The sequence below is a fragment of the Meriones unguiculatus genome, chromosome 4 (genome assembly GCF_030254825.1).
Source record: "Meriones unguiculatus strain TT.TT164.6M chromosome 4, Bangor_MerUng_6.1, whole genome shotgun sequence".
NCBI lineage: Eukaryota > Metazoa > Chordata > Mammalia > Rodentia > Muridae > Meriones > Meriones unguiculatus.
This window is the reverse complement of record NC_083352.1, coordinates 131,048,030-131,067,585: the sequence shown is the minus strand read 5'-3', so window position 1 is coordinate 131,067,585 and position 19,556 is coordinate 131,048,030. Positions and strand designations below refer to the sequence as shown.

At 42.4% G+C, this 19,556-nt stretch overlaps 2 pseudogenes; one reads left to right on the top strand and one right to left on the bottom strand.

Annotated features, from left to right (window-relative positions):
* Nucleotides 1–4,049: 4,049 nt before the first annotated feature.
* LOC132653812 (uncharacterized protein C9orf85 homolog) lies at nucleotides 4,050–4,661 on the top strand (annotated as a pseudogene).
* Nucleotides 4,662–15,079: 10,418 nt separating this feature from the next.
* Nucleotides 15,080–16,539, bottom strand: LOC110553983 (glyceraldehyde-3-phosphate dehydrogenase-like; annotated as a pseudogene).
* Nucleotides 16,540–19,556: the final 3,017 nt, after the last annotated feature.

Below are 19,556 nucleotides of genomic sequence, written 5' to 3'. Positions count from 1 at the left end.
TCAAAACAGATACTAAGACTCATAACCAAACCTTCAGCAGAAGGGGAGTTAGTATGACGGGGAAAGAATAGGAGCCCCACAAGGACCAAATACATCTGGGCACAGGGGTTTTTCCTGAAACTGTTTCTTCAACCAAGGACTATGTATGGATATGATCTAGACGAAGCTTGTGGTAGCTCAATAACCAATTGGTTTCCCATAGTAAGGGGAACAGGGACTATCTCTGACAGGAACTCAATGGCAGGCTCTTTGACCTCCCCACCCCCCAAGGGAGGAGCAGTCCTGCTCGGCCACAGGGGAGGACTTTGCAGCCAGCCCTGAAGATACCTGATAAAACAGGGTCAGATGAAAGGGGAGGAGGTCCTTCCCAATCCGTGGACTTAGAAAGGGCCGGGGAGAAGCTGAGGGAGGGAGGGTAGGATTGGGAGGGAATAAGGAGCGGGATACAGCTGGGATACAGAGTTAATAAAATGTGACTAATAATAATAAACAATAAAAAATATATTAAAAAATTAAAAAAAAACAGTTGCTAGGAAACTGGCCCATCCCCCTAGGGAGGGACACCAGGTCATTAATGGTCTGGGGACCTTCCTATAGCCAATCAATTCAAAATGTAGCATTTTGACTAATAGATGCTTGCCAGGCAGGAATCGCCCCAGCCTTGGGCATGCTGGGAGGGACTAGAATCTTTAAATTACCCAACTAACCTGGGCACGGGTCTCTCGGCTCCCACCACTTCGGTGGTGGGGGGTGTGGGCCCAAGCTACAGCTTGTAATTTACAATAAAAAAAAACCTTCATGTATTTACAGTGGAGTCTGTTTATTCCTGATCTTTCGGGGTTTGTGAACTGGGCAGAACAGTTGTTGTACATGAACCCAGGGCCTTGTACATGCTAGGTAGAACAAGTATTCTACCTCCTAGTTAATATCCCAAAACGAACACTGAAACACATTTTCTCTTCTGAGTTCCTTTGTGGATATTTATTTCATAGTCTACTGTGCCAGTTAACTCACTTGATAGCTACCCCAGTACCTTTTGCATATCAGGCTTGATGCTAGGCACTAAGGACACGCTTAGGAGCAAAACAAAGTTCCTGCTCTCAGATAGTTTTACTGAGCATATAGAGGATGACAAATGACTACATTTATAAAAACAAGAAGACTGACTGGGAATGGCATATTCAATTCCATGTTGGAGGAAGGCCTCTCTTTGTTTGAAATAATAAATTAAACCAGAACAAGAGCAGTGTGAACACTCAGGGAAAGAGCACCTTGCCTAGGGCATAGCGACTGTGGGCTCCAAACCTGGCACGTACAGGAAGCAGCACCGAAGCCTGCCTGGCTGGGTGCCGGTGCAAGAAGGAAACGATGTGACAGCAAAGCTGTGAAGGTGGGCGCAGACCAGCTCTGAACAGCCTTGAAGATTGTAGCAAGAAGAGTCTTTGCCCTGGATGAAGGAGTGCTCTTGGGGCTCTTAGAGAGGGGACTGTTTTAGTTTGTTTAATTTCACTCATTATCATTATTTTTGTTTGTAAGTCAGGGTCCCAGGTAGCCTTGGCTGACCTTAAACTTGCTTTGTAGCCAGGGCCTGCCTCGGACTCCTGGCCTTCCTGTCTCATCATCCCAACACCTAGGGTTATAGGCATGCACCAGCATGGTAGGCTTGTAGTGTGGTTTATACTCATCTTTTTAATTTTGTTATGATTTGTTTTATTTTTGATTGCATATATGTGTGTTTCTGTGTGAGTGTGTGCCATGTATACAGGTGCCCACTGTGTGTTTCTGTGTGAGTGTATGCCATGTATACAGGTGCCCACTGAGACCCGAAAGGGTTGTTGGAGCCCCTGGAGCTGGAGATACAGACAGTTGTGAGGTACATGATTTGGGCTCTGGGAATCCAACTTGGCAGTGTTCTTAACCATTAAGTCTTATCTCCAGCCTTGGTTTATTTTCATCTAAACCCAATACAAAATTCATCTAAATACATAGTTTCTATTTTCTATCTGAAAGATCTCTTGGATCATAAAGAAATCATAATGCAACCCAGTTTTCTCATCTATGACAAGACTTACCTAGAATGCAACTTTAACCTGCAAGTCCATATAGGTGAGAGTTTTGTGATATTGTAAGACTAGATCATCAACTTAGAGCAGGTAGGGTTTTGCTTGCAGTTTGGAGTATCCAGTCTGTAACTGGTTGGGCCTCTAGCTTTGTGATAAGGCAGAACATCATGCTGAGAATGAGAAGTGGAGTAGAACCATGTAACTGCTGGGTAGGGAGCAAAGAAGAGGAAGGGGAAGGTCCAGAATTCTACTTCTTGTGTGAGGGCAATGACCTCAATGACCTGACAGCCTTCCAGAAGACCTGGCCTATCACAGATCTCACCACTTCCTAATAGTGCCTGCTGGGAACCAGGGCTTCAACACATGGACATTGTGAGAGATTCCAGACCCAAATTCGATCTACAAAGAATGCTTGTGAAATCATGTGTGTCTATGCATCTGTTGAAGAAGCTGAGAACCAGTGGTCTAATTGAGCTTTAAAAGGAGTCCCAGCTGCTTCTGCTGGGATCCTCAATCCTGAGTGTGGCCAGCTGTCCTCTGCTGGTACAGCTTAAGGATATTTTATTTTGTTTTAAATTTCCTTTAGATTTATTTATTTTATTTTATTTTATTTTATTTTATTTTATTTGTATGAGTAGTGTGTCTATATGTGTAGCACATGTGTATCTGGTACCCATGGAGAGCAGAAGAGGATATTGGAGTCACTCCTGAAACCGGAGATGGATAGTTGTGAGCTGCCATGTGAGTGCTGAGAATCTAACCCACGTCCTGTGCAAGAACAAGTGCCTAAGTACTGAGACATCTCTCAGCCCCAAATTTTAGTTTTTAAAGTTAATGTTTATTTTTAGATTTTTGAGAGATTTTCACTGTGTAGCCCAGGCTTGCCTGAAACTCTCAGTCCTACCCTAGTCTCTCTGATGCATGCTAGTACTGTTTAAAGTGTGTGCTACCACAACCTGCTTTAATTAGCAGATCTTTAAATAAGCAACCTAGTTGTTTATTAACTCATTTCCTTTCTTCCTCATTACCAAAAACATTTTCAAGACTCTGTCCTGTAGTGGGAATTTTGGTTTCTTTATAAAACGCAGCAATATTATAAGAAAATTTTTGTTTTGATCTCAGGTGTGGGATATGAAGCTGCTTTGCAGCAGCTGACTATGATTTGCCTTGTGTGTGCTCTAACAGGGGTGTGCCAGCAGACAGTTTCTGCAAGTGTGTGACAGTTGGAATTTTGGGAACTTTTCAGAAGATATATAAATTCTAGAGCCCAGATATGTGGCTGGCTGGTGGTTAGATGCTTATGGTTGCTGTTGGTTGCAGTTGATCATGTGCAAAGAAATGAGAAAAAGAAATTAGATATCCTGGCAGCAAAGATCAAATTTGTTCCAAGGAACTCTACTCCCCTAGTCAGTGGGAAGTATTCTAATGATAATGATGACCTCTTTCCCTTATATCCTTTTTTTGTCCTATCTGGTGTTAAGAGGTTGAAAGGGGCAGAGAAAGTTAGAAGAGAGAAAGGAACCCACAAAGTAACAAACGCTGGCTACACTGTCTCATCTTGTAAATTGGATGACTTCTTTCACTCCTTTCTGTTTTGTGTCCTTTGTCTTTGACACATGACAATGGATGATACACAAGCTACATTCTCTTTTATTATTTTGCCTGTTTCCATCATTCAGTTTTGATATTGCATAGAATATGCCAACAACCATTTTTATGACCAAATAATTCTGTGACTTTGTTTGAGTGACCCTTTCGATGGCGAAACTCCTTAAGGTCCCAACAGTCACTTAGCAATTTAACTACACTCATGTTTCTAAAGATAATGGCTTCTCGAGCCCAACAGTCTAAGTAAATTTCAAAGGGAATGTGCCACCACCCTGGAAGAATTTAACTTCAGACTGTTGTAAAGTTGACCAAGATGGCTTCAAAGTAGACTAACTCCACACAGCACATTTAAAAATTAAGGCATTTGGCTATTTGGTGATGAGTTTCCAGAAAGGCAATGTGACTCGGTCCAGACCTCAGAAGCACCAGAATATAATATGTTCACTTTCAAAAATGACAAGTTTGATCAGTGTTCAGACCATGAAAAGTAATGCAGAACTTTGTGATGGAGTATGGCAGTTTTTCAGTATGCCAAGTTCTTGAATGGTATTTAATATACAGCAAGTATAAACTACTGTCAAAGCTTAAGAAAAGTGTTAAATGTTTACAAAAGACAGAGAATGGCCCTTAACACATAACGTGTAGACCATATGCCTGTGAATTTTACATTTATGCAAAATGTGGAAAGAAAAAAGATATTGCTACTGAGTCTAATTGGAACTGGAAACTCGGGTCTGGTGGTGGTGGCACACACTTTTAATCCCAGCACTCAGAAGGCAGAGACAGGTGGATCTCTGTGAGTTCAAGGCCAGCCTGGTCTACAAAAGGAGTCCAGGACAACCAGGCTTGTTAACAGAGAAACCCTTTCTTGAAAAACCCAGAAACTTCAGAAAATGCTGAAATCAAGGTTCTAACCATAGAAGAAGCTGCAAGAGGAAGTAGGACCAAGATGAGGACTTGGACAGTGAGGTTGGAGACACTCAGGCCTGATGGCACAGAGTCAGCTACAGAGGGCTCAGCAAATGTGCTGACATCTTAGTGGGGGAGTCAGCAAAGGCTGTTCAGAATAGGCAGAACTGGCTTATGAACAACACCAATTATTTCCAATAGTAACAGAAACTTTCAGGTTTTCATGATGAGACTTAAGCTGCATATACAGAATGCATGTGGAAACACTATGGCATGTTGTGTAATGTATAGAAATTGCTTTAAAAAGTATATTGCCTAATGTCAAACTATCCAGTGTTGAGAGTTGCTGATTTTATTAGAACTATCTCATGGAAAACTAAGATAACTAGCTCAGAGTAGATTTCTATTGCCTGAGCTTAGGTGTGTTGCTTCCTTAGCAAGCCCCTTACGTCTTACAAAGAAAAATATTTACACACACACACACACACACACACACACACACACACACACACACTGCATGTAGTGATTTTTCTTCGAAAATATTTTTATAGACACACCCACCCAGGATTGGCTGGCTCAGGGATGCTAAACAAAAGACATCCAAGCACTAGCCATGGGTACCACTACAATGGATGAATGTGTGATGATGGAGAGATAGGAAAAATGGAGCATGCAGTGGAGAGATGGAAGAGAAAGCAAAGCCCAGGGGTTTACACACTGTGGAGAAAGGTGGAACTAAAGAGTCAATTGCAGTGAGGAACAGGCAGATATGAGGAGGCCATGGTGAGGTCCTGGCCTGGGCTGCTGCCAAGGGCCATGTCTGGTTCTATGGTACTGCTGCAGCCAGGGTCTGTGTCAATGTCTGTGGCCCCAAAGGCCAAGTGGATGTCCATAGTCTGGTCTGCCACTGGAGACCATGTCAATATCTGAGGGCCATGATTCCACAGGGGGACATGCTGGTCTGAGTGGCCTGCGCTGCCACCTGAAGCCATGGGGACATCCAGGCCCAGGCTGCTCCTGGGGTCTGTGTTGATGTCCCAGGCCCGCTAGTGTTACTACCAAAGAAGGTATTCCTGCTCTGAACTGCCACCTGAGGTACTGTGCTGAGCTGACCCCACCCCTTGCTGGCCACCACACTCAAGAGAGCTGGCCCCACCCCTCATCTGAGCAGCCTAGTAGAGCTGCCCTTGGTGGCTAAGGTGTAGGTGAGCTAGCCCAAGGGCACAAGAGCAGGAGAGCTGCCCCTGCCCTGTGCAGGCTGTGGCATTGGGTGGGCTAGCCAGGATAGTGCTGGAGAACTAGCCCTTGTGGTGTGGGAGCAGGAGAGCTGGTGGGCTGACCAACTCCGCTACCTCCCAGGCTTTCAGTTGGCTCACTTCAACATCTACTTCATCTATGATCTGCTGGAGCACATGGAAGGGCTGGTCCTGCAGGTCCAAAGCTGCAGGATCTCCATGACACAGGGCAGCAACAGGATATCTGAGAGGAGGCCCAGTGAGGATCCAGCAGTCATGGTTTAGCAGAAGCCAGAGGCCTTGACCCAGACCAATGACTCACTGCAATGAACATTAGCAAGTGAAGATGTGTGATACACTGTGACACACTACAGCTTCCATGACAAGATGTTTTTGTTGCTGTTTTATTCTATCTTATTTCATTTTCTTGGAGGCATTGCAAAGGCAGAGGGCAGATACAAAGGGAGAGGGAGATTAGTGAGATTGGGGTGCATGATGTGAAATTCACAAAGAATAAAAAGTTAAAAAATACACTTCATTATTTTTAAATTTTTCATAGTTTGGAAATACATACTCAGAAAAGTGTATAGACTGTAATAAGAACTAGAAAGGAAAATCCAATGTTCATACTCATGTGGAGATACTTACAGTATCAGAAGCTCCTGTGAGGGTCTCCCTCATAAGCTTGTCAACATATGGGTGAAAAATTGTACAGTAAAATACTTTCTGGCAGATAGATACTTTATATTTTCTATAGAAAGAAACTGAAACAACCAGTTATTCAATTAGTCACAAATATAGTTCTGAAGGGTTTCTTGTCCATATATCCATAAGAACTGTCTGAAACATATCTTCTTTCTAGACTCTAAGCCTCACCAACTATGCTCGGATAAATTCACAAGTTTGTGTAACCTGTAGTTTCTCTGTCACTTTCTGGCTATCCCCATGCTAGGCTCCTCATTCCTGGCAAGAATTGAAACCTTTCAGATACTGCTGCTGGAACTACCAGACCCACCTTGGTTTTATGATTTAACAAACATTGGCTCCACCACCATAAGGGCTAGTACGTTTGCTGCCAAAGGTTTCTCTCCTTCATTGCTTCAAACTTTTAAGACTGATTGTTGTAATTGCCCAAACCACTGTGGCTTCTAACACCTCCAAAACTGCTTCCATCATAACCATTCATTACTGCCACAATATGCCTTATCACCACAGCTGCCACCAAAGGCACCATGGCCACTGAAGCTTCCTGTGTGACCAATATTGTCACTGCCATAAAAACCACTTACATGACAACTACCAAAGTTTCTATAGCTATTTTGGCCTCTTTGGCTGGATGAAGCACTAGCCATCTCTTGCTTCTACAGGCCCTTTCTTACTTCACGGCTATAGCCATTCACAATATTGTATTTTTGACAATTCAACCAATTTTGACAATACAATCAATTGTATTGAATGCCAGTCTTATCCACTGAGTCATGGTCATCAAAAGAAATAATGTCTGAAGTGATGTTCTTCAATGTCTTCTGCAATACCAACAATGGTCTTCACAGTTAAGTGGGCACCTTGTGCTTGAGAATCTTTTCTTGACAGCTTTCTTTAGTTCTACAACTCTTCATCCACCTTGTATGGGCTTGCATGCATAGTTTCATGCACCTCCACAGTGTAGGTGACATATCCACAGTCTCTGGAGTGCTTGGTATCCAGATCACTTGTTACTGCACAGTTGGTGAGTTTCCCATTGCTCAAATGACTCCTTCAAGACTCACAATTGCTTTGAAGCTTGGCCCTCTGATGAAGAGCATTGGCAGCTGTTCTGGCTCCTGAGAAGACTCTGACTTGAATTTGACAGCAGGGAGATGAAAACCTTCAGTGACCCTTCTTCCCTCACTATATCAGCAGACAGTTGACCTGGTGATTTTAAAGTTATACACATTTTGGGTCCCGATTCAAAATAGAATCCCTAATTTCATATTGTATAACCATTCTAACCCACCCTTGTTGTTTGTGCTCCTTACCGGTATCCACTCCAGCTTTCCCTTCAAAAACTGGCACAGCTGCTTGAAAAGGCCTATTCCTAGAGGGCTCCACTAGTAGCAGAAGGGTGAAATTTGCAGCCATAATCTCATAATGCTGTGATTCAACCTGACAGTGGAATATGTCCCAGCATCCTCGCTGGCATCAGAATGCTAATGAAGGACACAAATCCCCCTCCAGAGCAGGGCATAAGCACAGAACCTTGCTAAATGGCTGTAATGAATGTAAACTGTAGCATAGCAGCTGAACCTTGGGATATGCTTAATTGCATATTGGGTGGCTTAATCTTCAGCCCTGCCAGTTGCAGGAGGATTACTTGTCTTTGGTGAACTCAGTGGAGAGTTGAAAGTAAATTTGCTCAAGCGATAGTAGACTTTAGAATAAGCATAACAGAAGAATCATAAATAACCACCAAAGAAAGTAAATCACAGTCTAGTATAAGCCTACTCTTTGCTAACCAAAGACTGTTTTCTTAAAGAGGGAACCACCATCTCTTGATTTAGGCTTTTATTTAACTGTAAGTCATAGAGAACAAACGAGTTCTATATAAAATAAGAGGTTTCAGTTTCAGTGCCATAGAATATAATAATAGCAAGATGATGAAGCTGTAACTCCATTGCCTCAAATGAGTAATCCCACACATCTTCAAAAGGCTAGGAATGGGAGAGGCTGCAATTTTTAAGCTTTCACCCAAGTTTCCCAATCCCGCTTCTTCCTCAATGAATAGAAATGATGTAGCCTTGGTTCCTAATAAAATGATATATATTTTTTTTTCATTATAAAATTTTGTTAGGGTGCTAAGATGGCCCAGGGAGTAAGCACACTTGCCACCAAGCTTCAAAGAGCTCAATCTTAGGACCCACATGAAAGAAGAGAAGAAACTCTCACAAGTTATGCTCTGACTTCCACAACTGCACTTGTGTGCACCCTCAATAAATAAATATATATTTTAAAACATTTGAGAGGTTGGGGATGTAACTCAGTTGGCAGACAGCTTGCCTGGCATGTGTGAAGCTCTGGGTCCTATCTGTAAGTTCCGTAGTGCAATCCCAGCACTAAGGGGGTGGAAGCGGGCGTATCGTAAGTTCAAAGTCACCCTCAGCTGTGGGCAGCTTCAGTTTGTCTGTCAAACATCTCAACATTTTTTTTTCTTTAAAGAGTTGACATAAGAAGATAGTAAACTTTATTGAAAATGATATGAATTCTACAAAAAACATTCCTGCTTTTGGGATTCTTCCTCCTACTGGGTTTTCTTGTCCAGATATGAGGGGTTTTTCCTATCTTATTGCATCTTGTTTTGTCCTCTTTGGTTGTTGTCTCTTAGGGGCCTGCTCTTTTCTGAAGGAAAACAGAGGGTGGGTGGATTGGAGGAGAACGGAGGTGGGGGTGTTGGGAAGAGTGGAGAGAGGGGAAACTGGTCAGGATGTTCTGTATGAGATCTATTTTCAATAAAAGTAAATAAGAAAATGATAGGAAACCAATGGAAGTGAAGCTGTCTTCCCTCGTGTGTGCGTCACCCTTAATTCCTCAGTTGACCTAACGTAACTGGGATGCTTGTGATAAAAATTATCCAAAAAATTTGAGGAAGGGATAATTTTCTGCAATATTTGGTCTTATGATTATAAATGCTAGTGTAAAGAGCCATTAACTTATTGGTGCAGTTAATAAGATAATTGTCTTCATTAGCTCCTAGCTTCAATTGCGCAGAGTGGAAAAAAGCATTTTTCCAAAATATAAATGACCACAAAGACCTTTGGAAAATACATCTAGCTTTCTATTAATAACAAATCTGTTATGTAGAGGAAATGGATAAGGATTTTTCTAGCGATGAACAGATGACCTCAGAGAGCCAGGTTCCTGGTGAGGTTACACAACTGCTCGGATGCTTCTAGACTGCCCACCTCCAGACGTGTGTTTAAGAAGGAAGTAAGATTCTCTACCATGTTAGTTATCTGAGAGGAGGAAGTAGTACCACAATCGTCCATATGTAATCCGGAGTAATAAACTGTAAATCCTGGATTAAGGCTATTCCCTCAGAACCAGGACAGCCAAAGTTCTAGGCAGGAGAAAGTTGACATCCTACCCTAGATCAGACATGAGAAAATTCCCGCACCTTTCCTGTACTGCCCGTCTACTTCATCTGTCGGATGATACTAAAAGTTCAAGTGTGGCCAATGTGGCAGTACTGAGAGGTGCTGCGTGTAGGAGGTGGCCAGATAGTGAGGTTCACTCCTTTCTGGTGGAATTGAATCCGTAAAATAACTTCGTGTTTCTGTTTTGTTTTCTTAACTATATTTATTTTCTGCCAAGTGTGTGGGCATACAGCAAGATGTACAGCAAGTCAAACACCCCATCCTGGCACCTGGATCTTGGATTTTCTCCATAAAGGTAAGAAAATGAGCTCCTGTGTATTAAGATACTGTATGCAGCCTTGGGTATTCTGTAATAGTACAAAATGGACAAAGACACACACCCTCAGTCCCATCACTGTGTTCATCCAGGCACCCAACACCCCAAACCTCTGAGAATCAGAGTTTATACTGTATGTATTTTCATAGTCAATCCTCTTTTCTATTCAATCTACAAATTCCTGAGTTTCCCTATTCAACCTAAGAATTTATAGTAGCCAGGACACCACTATATCCACACAACAGGGTGAAGAGTACTGGAAACTAGTAACAGTTTAGATTTCTAAATCGCGTGGGGATAGCAAAGACCTGCAGTGTGTAATGCAGGTGTGTGTATAGCTTTCTCTTTAAACATGCCTTGGCTGTGGGGTGACGTCTTTTCTTCACATTACTTCAAGTTTGATATGGCAAGTACACAAGTATAAATTGCACAGAAACTGCACAAGTAGCAGGGTTTATTTATATGAACTGTAACCTTATCTTTTAAAAATAATAGTTCTGTGTTTTTAATAGAAAATAGTGTCTCAAAAAAAAAAAGAAAATAGTGTCTCACAAATAGAAATAGAAAACCTATCTCATAAATCAAAGGAAATAACTTACCAAAGTGAATATTCAATGAACATTTTCCCCTTCTACTCTTGTACAATTCCCACATTTGTTTGTCTGTTTATTTTGTTGTTTAGTTTTTTGAGATAGGGTTTCTCTGTGTAGCCTTGACTGTCCTAGACTCACACTGTAGACCAGGCTGGCCTCAAACTCACAGTGATCTGCCTGCCTTTGCCTCCCTGAGTGCTGGGAGTGCACCACCACGCCCAGCTAATTCCCACAGTCTCAAACCCATGGAACATCAATGTGTTTTAAGTGTGTATTTTATGTAAATGCAAACAAACATGATTATATACTGCTTATATGGTACACACTGGGATACTGCAAACTTGCATTTATGTCTTTCATCATACATCTTAGAGGTTTTGCAAATTAATTCTAAAAGAATTTGTTTTATTTTAAATTGGCACAATACTCCATTTTAATAGCCTGACATTATTCGCCCTATGAATCCTGATTGATGGACACTCTGGTTGTTCTTCCTGACACAGCTATTTGGAACAGCCTCACACATGTTATTCGTAGAATATGGATGGCTGGGCATGTGACACATACCACTAGCTGCTTGGGAGGCTGAAGCAAGAGTAGTAGTTTGAGACCAGCATGGGCTATACATCAAGACCCCTGTCTCACTCTCTTGCCCCTTCCCCCAAAAACCTTCATGATATCTTTTGTTGTTTGGTTTTTTTGAGATAGGGTTTCTCTGTGTAGCCTTGACTGTCCTAGACTCACACTGTAGACCAGGCTGGCTAAATGAATGTCTAGAAAACAGGTCAGAAGGCAGAGGCTTTGGTGAGTCATTAGATTATCTATGCAAAATGCCAGGTTCTTGGTCCTTAATGGACCAAAAAACTTGTCATATAAAAGTTTAAATAACTATTAGAACTGATTTTTAAAATTTTGTTGGACAGAGAGTTCAGCCAGCATACTGCTCCCTTCTCTGAGTGAAGCTGAGGAATGAAGTGAATTTTGCAGATACTATTGGAATCCTGGTCTTAATCAGCCTGACTTTCCCCTTGCTAACTTGTTGCCTTGCTAACTGCAACATTACTTTGGTTTATCTTAGCCAAAGTTGGAGGCAACTAAAGCATCCAGTGGCTGAGTTGTAAGCATGGTGCATCCACTCTAAAAAGATTGCTGTAAAACTTTGAGATAATATTTTTAATTTCTTATGTTGTGGAAAAGAGCAGGTTATAAGGCTGTGTCTACTTCATGGAAAGAAAGGTGGACAGAAATACATAATACGAAGGTAGTTCTGTTAAACACTTGCAGTGATTCAAATTTCATTATTTAATACTGTGTTTTAAAATAATTTAAGGTAATAATTAGAAAATAATATAGACAATAATCTTTATCAAGCCACCCCATAATTCCATTTTACAGAAACACACCACACTGTCAGAACCAGCAAAGTGCCCTTGAAACGAAGGCTAATGTAGGACTGTTACTCTCCTTTTTAACAGTAAACCTGGTTGAGGTGGGTCCACATTTACTGTGCATAAATACAACTCATTTTGTAGTAATTGTATGATATACACACAGACTAACATTGGAACAGTGGTCTCTAACCCCACATGCAGGAACATTTAGTTACCATGCTGTCACAAGTAAAAGGCTGAGCCGTCGGAAAAATCAGCGTCTCAAGCTTGGAACACTGTGCAGTGGTTGAGAGCACTTCTGGCCCTTAAGGAGGACTGGCATTCGGTTTTCAGCGTCCACACTGGGGACACACAGCCGCTGTAACGCTAGCCCCAGGGGTCAGACACATTCTTCTGACCTTCATGGACACTGCACACATGTGTGGACACATGCACATACACAGAAAACAGCTCTTCTTGCATTCATGAGAGAAACAACAGAGTACACTGCTGTTCCCAAAACTAGAGGGACTGTATGGAGTATGGAGACTTGTCATTTACCAGAACAGAAGCCCGTGAGCAACAATCACCATGGGAGCAGGCTCTGCGAGAGGGCGTCTGATCTGTAAACAGACACACTGCTGTACTCTCAGACAAGCCTGAGAGACAAAAACTTCAAGTCAGACCCAGTCTGAAGAGGTAGTGTGGTGTGGGGGACACTCATTTATCAGTTTTATCGTCTAGAGCACTCTAATGTCCTCACAGCAAATAGCTTCCAGCAAGGAAAGGAAGAAAGACCTCAATCATTTTGAAATACAGGAGAGCACTCCATGCTCTTAATGGAGAAAGTTTAGCAAACACACATAAACTAGACAGGCAACCCAGAAGGAAGTGCTAAGCTCTAATTTAGAAATAGGTTTGCTTTTTTTGAGAAAAATTATGTAAAGGTAATGAGCCACGTTGTGCATAATAGCTAACTTTTTGTTGACATTTATTTTAGGAACTTCACATTTTCAAAACAATTTTTTTTTTCCTGAGATAGGTTCTCACACTTTAGGTCATCGAAGTCTGGAACACACACTAATCGCCCTTCTTCAAGCTAAATTTTAAAATACATTTATTGCACATGCATCATTTTAATCAATCACAAATTCCTCTGGAAATGTAACAGCTCCACTCACATATGTATCAACTGAATGTATGCACCTATTTAACAAAACCATATAAACTAGAACATTTATGAAATAATATTCATAGGAGATCTGAGATATAAGAAATACATATTTGGTACTTGTAGTTCCTGGGATAGAGTTTATTTTAAAACCTTGGAATTTGCAGAGTGGCAAAGGTGATAGGAGCATCTTTTGTTATCTACACAAACCTCTTTCCACCACATCTGAGTTGGTATGAAATGAATGTTGGTGAATCTAGAGCTTTAGAATGAGAGCCAGAAAAAAAAAAAAAAAAGAATGAGAGCCAGTTTCTTGTTTGCACTGTGTCTTTATCCTTCAAGGACCATTCTCACCTTAAATATTGACAAATGTGTCCAAGATCCTTATAAAAACGTCCTCTCCTTTCTCTCCTTTCATTGCTTTTCTTCACATTCCTACAACTATACAGAAATGCTATTGCACTATACAAATGTGTCTCTGGTGGTCATTTGACTCTGCTTGCATGGAGTTTCAGCATGAAACCTCTCTGACTCTTTCATTTTTGTTTCTCCATATAGCAAGTCTGCCAGGAATGCTTTGTTCCAAAGACTGGGCCCCAAACAACTAATTTCTTCTCCAAAGCAACACAACTAGCCCAAAAATTCTTACACATCTTTTTGTTTTACAGTGTTTGGGATCTAGCCCAAGGCCTTCTGCATGCTAGGTAACCTCTGTGCCTCTGAGCTCCATGCCCAGGCCCACTAAGGAAACACGCTGGTGAAAGAGACGAGCTGAAGACATGAACGAGATGAAGCTCTACTATTCTTCTAGTATGTTGGGCCATTATCCTTTTTCTCCTGGGATTAACTCTAATGACCCACACATTGCACTCCCTACAAATGATGAATCCTTCATTTGTTTCTTCCTTCTCTCCAGTAAGAGTTCAAAGTTCTGAGACATAAAAGACTATTATCAGTCATTATAACCTTAGTGAAGATTGTCTCCAATGATGAATTGCTTTTGTGTTGCTGTAGTGAATACCAACACCAACAATTTAAGGAAAGGAGAATATATTCTGGCTTGTGGTTTTAGCACAGCTCATCACTGTGTGGAAGATGTGGTGGCAGCTAGCCACACTGTGCCCCAAGTCAGGATACAGAGATGAACAACTGATGCCCACTTGTCTTCTCATCAAACCTCTCTGCAAATATCCCCAGACACACATCCAGCAGTTTGTCTACTTAGTGATTCTAAGTCCTGTCAAGTTAATGATTAAGAGTAACCATTAGAAACCTCTTGTCAACTTGGCACCAAATGCATCATTTTTAAATGATAACATTCCTCTCCTGGCCCCCAAAATTTTGTGTTCATTTCATAATGAAAAATACATTTGATCCATCCCTAAAAGTCCTCAGAATCTTAATAGCTCCAAGTTGTTTTGTTTTGAATGTTAAGTACTGGTTCAAAATGTAAAATGGGATGGAGTTCATTCAATAGTTAAGAGCACTTGTTGCTCTTGCATACAGCCTGGGTTCAGTTCTCAACATCCACATAGTGACTCACAACCATTTTTAACTTCAGTCCCAGTGGATCAAACACCCTCTTCTGACCTCCACAGGCACCAGGCACACACATGGTGCATATACATATATACAGGCGAAACACTCATACAAAATAATTCAAAGCTTTAATTTTTTTGTGGGTACAGTGAGCTTTATTGATAGTATTCAATAAAGTAGGGCTCTCTGGGCCCCTCCAGCTATTCTGGGGGTCTGGGATGGAAACTGTGAGGAAGAAGCTCAGTGTCAGGGGCTGAGTTGGGACAGGGACTCCTCAGCTGCAAAGGGTCTCTCTCTTGCTTGTGTTCTTGCTGGGGTGGGTGATCGGGCTTCTTACCCCTTGTAAGCCATGTAGGCCATGAGGTCCACCACCATGTTGCTGTAGCTGAATTCATGTCATACCAGGAAATGAGCTTTACAAAGTTGTCTTTGAGGACAATACCATCCCCAGCATCAAAGGTAGAAGTGTGGGAGTTACTGTTGAAGTCACAAGAGACAACTTGGTCCTCAGTGTATCCCAGGATGCCCTTTAGTGGGCCCTAAGATGCCTACTTCACCACCTTCTTAATGTCATCATACTTGGCAGCTTTCTCCAGTCGGCATGTCAGATCCATGACAGACATGTTGGGAATAAGAACATGGAAGGCCATGCCAGTGAGCTTCCCGTTCAGCTCTGGGATGACCTTGCCCACAGCTTTGGCAGCACCAGCAGACACAGGGATGGTGTTCTGGGTAGCCCCACAGCCATCATGCCACAGCTTTCTAGAGGGGCCATTCATGGTCTTCAGGGTAGCAGTGATGGCATGGACTGTGGTCATGAGTCCTTCCACAATGCCAAAGTTGTCATGGATGACCTTGGCCAGGGAGGCTAAGCAGTTGGTGGCGCAGGAAACATTTTTGACAATATTGAATGAGCTGTCATATTTTTCATGGTTCACACCCATCACAAACATGGGGACCTGGGCAGAAGGGGCAGAGATGATGACTCTTTTGGTCCCACCCTTCAAGTGGGCCCCAGTCTTCTGTATGGTATTGAAGACACCAGTAGACTCCACAATATACTTGGCACCAGCATTGCCCCATTTGATGTTAGTGGGATCTCGCTCCTGGAAGATGGTGATGGGCTTGTCGTTGATGATAGGCTTCATGTTCTCAGCCTTGACTGTGCTGTTGAACTTGCCATGGGAGAGTCATACTGGAACATGTAGACCATGTAGTTGAGATCAATGCAGGGGTCATTGATGGCAACAATCTCCACTTTATCAGTGATGCAGGCAGCCCTGGTAACCATGGAATCCAATATGGCCAAATCTATTCACTCTGGCCTTCACCATCATCTCTAAAGAAAAAGGCTCACACTGCTCAAAAAGGTATGGCTGTATCTGGAACAGGGAGGAGCAGAGAGCCAAGCTTTAAATTTTTTAAGTGTAAATTACAGTCTCTTCTGAGATTCAGACAAACTCTTAACTTTGAATCCAACCCATTTTAAACAAAGCAAGTTATCTACTTCTAATATGAAATGGCACAAACCGAACATTCCCATTCAGATAGTGAAGAATGAGGACTTTACAAGGAAAGACCAGATCAGAGCAAGACTGAAACCTGAAGGGCAAATACTAAACCCCACAGAAGTATGCAGAGCATCTAGCTCACTCGATGGAACCACGTAGGCTCCAATGGCTGTGGGAAGTCCACCTTTCCAGCTGGACCACCTGTAGTGTACACAACCTGTTTCTTAGTCTGGCTCCACCACCTGTCTGAAGCTTTCTTCTGAAGATAGCCCATGGTTCTGTCATCTCCAATACCCTAGGCTCTTATTATAACTAAGACTTCACTTTCACAGTTCTATTCAAGGAACTGACCCTGAGAGACACTGCCTGGTGTGCTGGCTAGATTTCTGTTTACTTGACACAAGCTAGGGTCGTCTTGGAAGAAGGAACTTCAATTGAGAAAATGCTTCCATCAGATTGATTTGTAGGAATGTCTATGAAATATTTTCTTTTAAAGATATTTTTATGTATCTGGGCATTTTGCCTTATATGCATGTATGAGTGTACCACTAGAGGACTGGGGTTTGGATTCCTAGCACCCACAAAAATGCTGGTGGGTGTGGCAGCCTGCTTATAATTACAAGGCTTAGAAGACAGAGACAGCGGATCACCAGAGCAAGCTTGTGAGCTAGGCTAGCTGTGTTGGCAGGGTCTGGGTTTAACTGGGAGACCCTGCCTCAATGGAGAGAAGCTGAAGACCCCCAATGTCAGCCTGGTCCCTCCACATACATGACAGACACATGCATGCACATTTACAAATACATACGTATTTATTCCAGATACACATCACACACACACACATGAAAAAAAACTTAATAGAAGCATCAGGATGAGCTGGGTATAGAGGACTGGCAGACAATAGATTAAGGAGAGATATGTGTGGGCTGAGGAACGTGTGTGTGTGTGTGTGTGTGTCTGTCTGTCTGTCTGTCTCTCTGTGTGTGTTACAAGCTCTCCACTGAGTCTTAAGAACCCTAAAGTTTAAGAACAACTTAAATATATCCAGAGCAACATCTACATGGCTATCTGGAAAGTTGTCATGGGAAATAAATGTGTGGCAGAAGTTGACTTCAACTTCCAGAAAGCAACCCATTGTGGCAACTTTATATACGATCATAAATAATTTTTGTATCCCTCAATTTAGATTCTGTAACCAATCCTATGACTGAGTAGTTTATGAAGAATGTAGATTTGTTTCTCAGAGTTCTAGCTGGAAATTACAAGGTAAAGACAGTCTTAGGGGCTGGAGAGATGGCTCAGTGGTTAAGAGCACTGGCTGCTCTTCCAGACATTACCAGTTCAATTCCCAGCAACCACATGCTGGCACACAACCATCTATAATGAGGTCTGGTGCCCTTTTCTGGCATGCAAGTAGAACACTGTATATGTAATAAATAAAAAAAATTAAAAAAAAGTCTTTAAAGACACTCTTAGGTTGGATGTCTCCTGAAGGACTTGTCTGTGCTTCCAAGATGGAGTTTTGTTGCTGCATCCTCCAGAGATAACAATAACCATGTTCCCATGGAGTGGAAGAGTAGAAAAGGTTATAAAGCCCTTTTATAAGGGCTGATCCCAAAGGACAGAGGCCTCATGACTTAGTCACCTTCTAAAGTGCCATATTTTAATCCTATCACATGCCGTGTTTTCTTCCAAGATACAAAATGTGGGGGACACATTCAGACTGTGAAATGTGGGATCTATCTTGTCCCTTTGAGTCAGGACAGACTCTGGCTTTCTTGATAGAAGCAATGCAATGAAATCTCCAAGGCAATTCATAAAGCATCATTTTTCCTTGGAGAATAGTTGATCTTGCATCCCTAAACTTTTCATGTAAGAAGTCAAATTATTCTGAGGTCACCATGAGGCAAAGCCACACTTGGGCAGGCTGAGTTGAACCTAACTTGAACATTATCATCAGTGGCTCCAGCCTCCACAGCAGACTGTGAGGTCTGAGAGTGAGGAGCAAACATGGGCAGTCAGTCCTTCTGATGCCCTGCCTGGATGCCTGGCCTACAGCATCAAATGGTACTTGATACTAATATGTGCAGCCGGACACTTGAACTAAAAATTGATTGTCAAGAATGCTACTGTGCTGCCCTGTGCTCTCTTCTCCAAATCAAAACCCACATGTGGAGACGACCAGTACCAATGTGCTCTGCAGAAAATGTGATGCAATGTGAATCAACACTGTGAGGGGTGTAATAAAGCCCTCAACCAGTGACGTGGAGCTTGCTCTCAGGCCTCCATGGAGGGACCTTATTGTCTATCACACCATGACCTTGACTAGAATCCAAGAAAATAAAAACTTTTAATTTTCTTTCTGAAATGCCAAGGTCTCAGAGGATTGATCTTACAGACACTTAACATTTAAATTAGCTAAATGTGGGAACAGGAACTGTCTCTGACAGGAACTCAGTGGCCTGCTCTTTGATAACCTTCCCCTGAGCAGGGAGCAGCCTTACCAGGCCACAGAGGAAGACAATGCAGCCACTCCTGATGAGACCTGATAGATAGGGTCAGATGGAAGGGGAGGAGGACCTCCCCTATCAGTGGACTTGGGGAGGGGCATGGGAGGAGATGAAGAAGGGAGGGTGGGATTGGGAGGGGACAAGGGTGGGGCTGCAGCTGGGATACAAAGTAAATAAACTGTAATAGATTATAAAAAAAGACATGAGAATGAAAAAAAATATAACTAAATGTGTAGACCAGGCTGGCCTCAAACTCCAGATCAACCTGCCTCTGCCTCCTTCAGCAAATCCTACCAGCCTGCGCCACCGGAATCAGAAATGGGAAATAGTAAGAGCTGGAGAGGACAGGAACCCCACAAGGAGAGCAACAGAACCAGAAAATTTGAACACAGGGAACTTCCCAGAGACTCATACTCCAACCAAGGACTATTCATGGAGATAACCCAGAACCCCTGCACTGATGTAGCCCATGGCAGTTCAGTGTCCAAGTGGGTTACATAGTAATGGGAAGAGGGCCTGCCTCTGACATGACCTGATTGGCCTGCTCTTTGATCACCTCCCCCTGAGGGGGGAGCAGCCTTACCAGACCACAGAAGATGACAAT